A 5,990-nucleotide genomic window follows, 5' to 3' on the forward strand; every position below is an offset into this window, starting at 1 on the left:
AAAACAACTTTTAGAAGAATATTAATCCAACTTTATTATAATGGCCTAAAATTAGTAACAACAAAAATATGTATTAACAAGAAAATGGATAAATAAATAGTGGTATATTTGAAGAATATAATATTATTTAGCAGTAAAATGGAACAAACTGCTGATACATAAAACATCATATATGAATCTCAAAACATTATGTTCAAAGAAAAAAAAGTATATATTGTACTTTTCCATTTATGTGAAGTTCAAGAACAGGCAACATTAATCTATTGGTAATGGAAACCAGAACTGTGGTTGTCTTTTGGAGGGAGGGCAGAGACTGATTTGGGAGGTAAATAAGGGACCTTTCTGAGGTAATAGATATATTCTTTATCTTGATAAGGGCATAGTTTACATGGATTTATGCATTTGTCAAAGCTGATGGAATTGTGTGCTTAATATCCCGGTGTTTCACTCTGTGTTTTAATCCTCAGTCACCTGGAAAGTAAACAACAACAACAACAAAAATGATGAGGACTTTCCTTTAGGGAAGAACTTTGGATACTCAGGAGACAAGGTGTGAGAATTTTCGTTCCTAACTTGAATTTTGCACCATTGCATGTGTTACTTATTTAAAAAAAAAAAAAACCTCTCTAAACTTTGTTGAAAGGAAATACAAACATCATGACAAAAATCCTAGGAGCTAGTTGTAATGTCTGTGCCTGGTAAAGGCTGCCATCTGAGGGCAGAGCATGTGAGATGGGGTAGGAGCAAAATGAGAGGAAGACAACAGGTATATCGCTGAAAGAGGTTTTACAAATGGCAAAAGGCAGCACATTTCAGAGAGCACCAAATATGATACATTTCCTGAAAATGGAGGCTACACTTGATATATTTAATGGCTGTCATAATAAATATAAATGGGTTTAGCTCATTTATTTGAAAATGAATATCAGATTATATCACACAGGGACACGGTTTTGGGATATATAAATGTTGTATCAAAATCTAAATGATTAAGAAGTTTTAAAAATTAGCAGAGGGGTGAAAGTACATGCACAAAGAAATCAGGAGAAATTATTAACATTGGATATGATGGAATTCAAAAGGAGGACGTAAGATTTAAGGGTTTTTATTACCTATGTAGGAACGACATTTATAAAGCAAAAACTACAGAAAATTTGTCGAGAAATAGACAAAACATATCAGAAATGGAAGACTTTAATTCAAATTTGACAATTCTTAATCTAGGACAGATCACATAGGCAAAAATAAATTAAGATATAAAAAGTCTAAATAATAATTAGTAACAAAGACCTAATTACAGGATTCAGAGTTTCTAAAGATGAGGGATGTACTTGACGAGCAAAAGCTGCATCTTTAAATTTCTTTATGCCAACTTAAGAAACTGGGTGAACTGACTGGCTTCAGAAGGCTTCTAGGACTCAGGCTGGTTCAAAGAAGCAGGGGTAGTAAACTCATAATTACACAAACACATCATATTTGCAAGAGACAGTGTGTTTCTCCGGCAACAGAAGAGAACCTTTGAGTTAGGTGAGTCAGATAGTCCGAAACATTATTCTGCCTTCTGCCCACCTTGACCTTCCTCCTTTGCACCATACATGTCCTGCCAATCGTTGGTCCATGAAAATGAAACTCATTCAATGATGTTCCATAAAGAAAGCTCAAACAGAAATACAACGCCTGAAATAAGAAAAGTCTAAAGGCAAAAGAACTAGTAGTAAACACTGATCCTATTTAACTTTTGAATTTAAGAGTAAAACAAATGTATTAGGGTAATTGAATGTAAATGTTATATGCCCTAATGCAGAAATCACATAAGAGCGTGAAAATGGAGAAGATAAAGGAAAAGAAGATGGGAGATAGAATAACTAGTTGCCTAGCTAATTTTAAGATGAAAACTCAAGATAATAGAAATCAACTATACCATGAAAACAGAGAGTGTTCCTTTTTTTTAGTTGCCCATGTAGCAGTCACTAACATTTTTCATCTGGTAGGTACCAAACCTTCCAAAAGTGGAAAGAGCATGCCAAAATAAATATCTTCTGAAAAATGGAATGAGACTAGAAATCAATGATTAAACTGTAAAACATAAGTCTCTACCAACTAGAAATTTAAAACTTTTTCCTAAACATCTATTTTTTTAAAAAAAAAGTCAAACCAAACACAAATTGCAGAATATCTAGAAAGTAATGTGAATTCTCAGTGTGAATAGATATCTACATAAGAGAATCTATGTGATGAGAGATAAATCTGGAGACCTCTAGAGGCTCATTTCTCACCTCCACTTTTGGGATAGTTTGGCAGAGAGCTGGAACAGCCAAACTGAGTTAATCTGCAGAGAGCCACATCTTTGTCTGATTTCATCTCTCCTGACAAACAAGCCAGCTCTCAAGGACTTCTGGATATAGGCCTTGGCCCTCGGTGTACATTCTCTCTAGCTTTGTTCCTGGTTAAGGAGATCACTTGGTATATTTCTTGTTATTAAAAGAGAATGATGAAGAGGATGGCGTCTCCTAGCCCCTTTTTTGCTCACCTATAAATATGAATCATAGTGTAGACATGGCACTTGTGCTCACACATGGGATGCTCCTGATCCAGGCCTGCCTGCTAGCAGAGACAGACCACTGTCTGTAGTTAACTTGGCCATAGTGCACGTAATACACCTAGGCTATGGAATAGTAAGAATTCAGGGGCCAGTGTTCTTCTACTTCTCTGTTTATAAATTGTCTCCCCAATAAGACTTCGTTATATCTAAATAAGAGTTTGTATCTAACGTAGGATACCATGTGATTTTGGAGTTACAGAGTTTAAGTGGTCCCCTCCAATAGTTGGAAATTTTCTACCTGGAGCAATGAGAGGTCCAGTAAGATTGGAGACCAGGTAGGTATCCAGTACCCAAGAATGAACAAGGTGACCGCAGTCTCCGTTAATCTGGGGTGCTCTGGAAAGGCTGCTGAGACATCATTAGTTTAGATATCTTAAGAGGACTGTCTTAGTTATCTATTGTTTTTCTGGTTGTTAAGTGTCATCGAGTTGCTTCTGACTTATAGTGACACTATGTACAACAGAAACACTGACCAGTCCTGTGCCATTCTCACAATCATTATTATGTTTGATTCTATTGTTGCAGCCACTGTGCCAATTCATCTTGTTTTGAGGATTGTCTTAGGCTGGGTTCTCTAGAGAAACAAAACCAGTAAAGCATATAAATATATATATATAGAGAGAGAGAGAGAGAGACACTTCAAGGAAATGGCTTGTGCAGTTGTAGAGGCTGGGATGTCCCAAGTTCATTGGTCAGGGTAGAAGGCTTCCCCTGATTCACGTAGCTGCAGGAGATGGTGAACTCAAGAACGGTAGGTTGGAGAGCAGGGCTATTGCTCACAAACTGCGAAGACCAACGAATCTGAAGACTGACAGGCAAGACCACAAGTAAGATGCTAGCTCAACTCCCAAGAACCAAAGGTCAGATGAATAGGAGCCAGCTGCATGGTCAAGAAGGAGCAAAAGCCCATAAGCCTTGCCAGAATATCCACTTATATTCAATAAAGGCCACAAACCCAAGGAATCTCCCTTTCATTTGGTTGGCTGCTCCCAGCAGATCCCATCATGTAGGTGATTAGATCATGTGAAATCTCATCATGGAAGTGATTGCAGCATCATACAACTGTCAAGCCACTGAGAACCACAGACCAACCAAAGTGACACACAACCTTAACCCTTCACAGTCCACCCCTTGTCAACTTGGCATCTGTGCACATCTCTTTAAACCATACACAATCTCTGAATAAAGAAAATTATAAAGTCATACTTGTGCCTAACATGATACAACAAATACTCATACAAAGCAGAAATGCTCATAAAAATTTCAGTCCTTGTTTCTGCATCTGGTCATGTGGCCTAAACTGGTATTTAAAACTACCTTCTTCCACCACTCATTCCATATTCCCTTTGCCTTCAGCAAGCACCTCAGCTGGTCATTTTTCTTTACCTGGTGGGGTGACACAAACCTTCATTCCTAAGGGGTCTGGGCCATTACCAGTCATGTCAGAATTGGGTTGCTGTAGTTTTCCATTGAATTTAATCACAGGACATGGTAGTACTAAGAAATGCCTTAAGGGATCTCCTGCATTTCAGATATACTCTTCTTTACCTCCATTATGTAATATCAATCTGATTTCCTCTTGGTAATCAGAATCAACACACCAACCAGTGTGGTAACTCTCTTCTTTGGCTGTTGATCCAGGAGCCCAAAGTGGCCAGGTGGCTTTCTTAGCTTCCAGTTAAATGGAATCAGTGATGTGTCTACAGGTGAGAGTATCCCTCCCTTCAAAGCTAAGACCTCTAGACCCGTAGAGCATAATGTCAAGAGGACAGGAAGCAAAAATCTTGTGTGTGTCACAAGGGGTAATAGTGAGTGATGCCACTCATAGTTCTACCCCTTGATTCCTGGACCCATGAATCCTTGCTATGGGAGAAACAACACCACATATGGGACAGTGGTTTAAAGCATATACAGCATAACACTGTCCCAACACTGTAAGGTATTGACGCTTAGCTAGCACCATAATTGTGTTTTTAGAAGGCCATTCCATTGTTCTATCAAGCCAGCTGCTTCAGGATGATGAGGAACATTGTCAGACTGGTGAATTCCATAAGCTTGGGCCCATTGCTACAATTCATTTGCTGTGAAGTGAGTTCTTTGATCCAAGGTGATCCTGTGTGGGACACCATGATGGTGGATAAGGCATTCTGTAAGTCCAAGGATGGTAGTTTCGGCAGAAGCATTGCATACAGGAAGGTAAATCCACATCTAGAGTAAGTGTCTATTCCAGTAAGAACAAAACACTGCCCTTTTCATAATGGAAGTGGTCCAATGTAATCAACTTGCCATCAGGTTACTGGCTGATCATCTCGAGGGATGGTGCCGTATCAGGGAGGCAGTGATGTTCTCTGCTGCTGGCAAATTGCGCACTAAGCAGTGGTGGTAGCCAAGATGGTGTTGGTGAGTGGAAGTCCATGTTGCTAAGCCCATGCATAACCACTATCCCTGCCACCATGGCTGCTTTGTTTATGAGCCTACTGAGCAATGATGAAAGTAGCTGGGGAAAGAGGATTAGTAGTTTTCACAGAACACATCATCCCACCCACTTGATTTTTAAAACCCTCCTCTGATGAGGGTACTCTCTGGTGAGCATTCACTTGAGACAGAAATACCTTCACTATTTTTGGCCCATTCAGAGAAGTCGATCCACCTACCTCTTTCCCATAAATCCTTGTCTCCAATTTTCCAATCATGTTTCTTCCAAGTCCCTGACCATCCAGCCAAACCATTGGCCACAGCCCATAAGTCAGTATATAATCACACATCTGGCCATTTCTTCTTGCAAGCAAAGTGAACAACCAGGTGCACTGCTTGAAGTTCTGCTCGTTGAGAGGATTGCCCATCACCACCATACTTCAGAAAAAAAAAAAAATACTTCAGAGAGGTCCCAAAAAGGGGCTATAGCGCCTGCATAACATGTAAACCATCTGTAAACCATGCATGTGTTTTCTCTTCTTCAGTCAACTGATCATGTGAAACTCCCCATGAAGCTATAGGTGTAGACTGGGAGATGGAAGGTACTGTGATAGGAGTGGAGACCATGGCATTTGGGCCACTACCTCAAGCAACTTACTTGTGCCTTCAGGTCCTGCTTAGGCCAGATCTTGTATATACCACTTCCATTTAATGATGGAGTGCTGCTGTGCACAACCAACTTTACGACTCCATGGGTCAGACAACACCTAGTTCATGGTGGACAGCTCAGGCCACATGGTATCCCATGGTTAAGTTCAATCTCTACTAAAGCCCAGTAACAAGCCAAAAGCTGTTTCTCAAAAGGAGAGTAGTTATCTGCAGAGGATGGCAGGACTTTGCTCCAAAATCCTAAGGGTCTGTGCAGTGATTCACCAATAGGGGCCTGCCAAAGACTCCAAACAGCATCTCTATC

Source organism: Elephas maximus, chromosome 3, assembly GCF_024166365.1.
Source record: "Elephas maximus indicus isolate mEleMax1 chromosome 3, mEleMax1 primary haplotype, whole genome shotgun sequence".
In the NCBI taxonomy this organism is placed as follows: Eukaryota; Metazoa; Chordata; class Mammalia; order Proboscidea; family Elephantidae; genus Elephas; species Elephas maximus.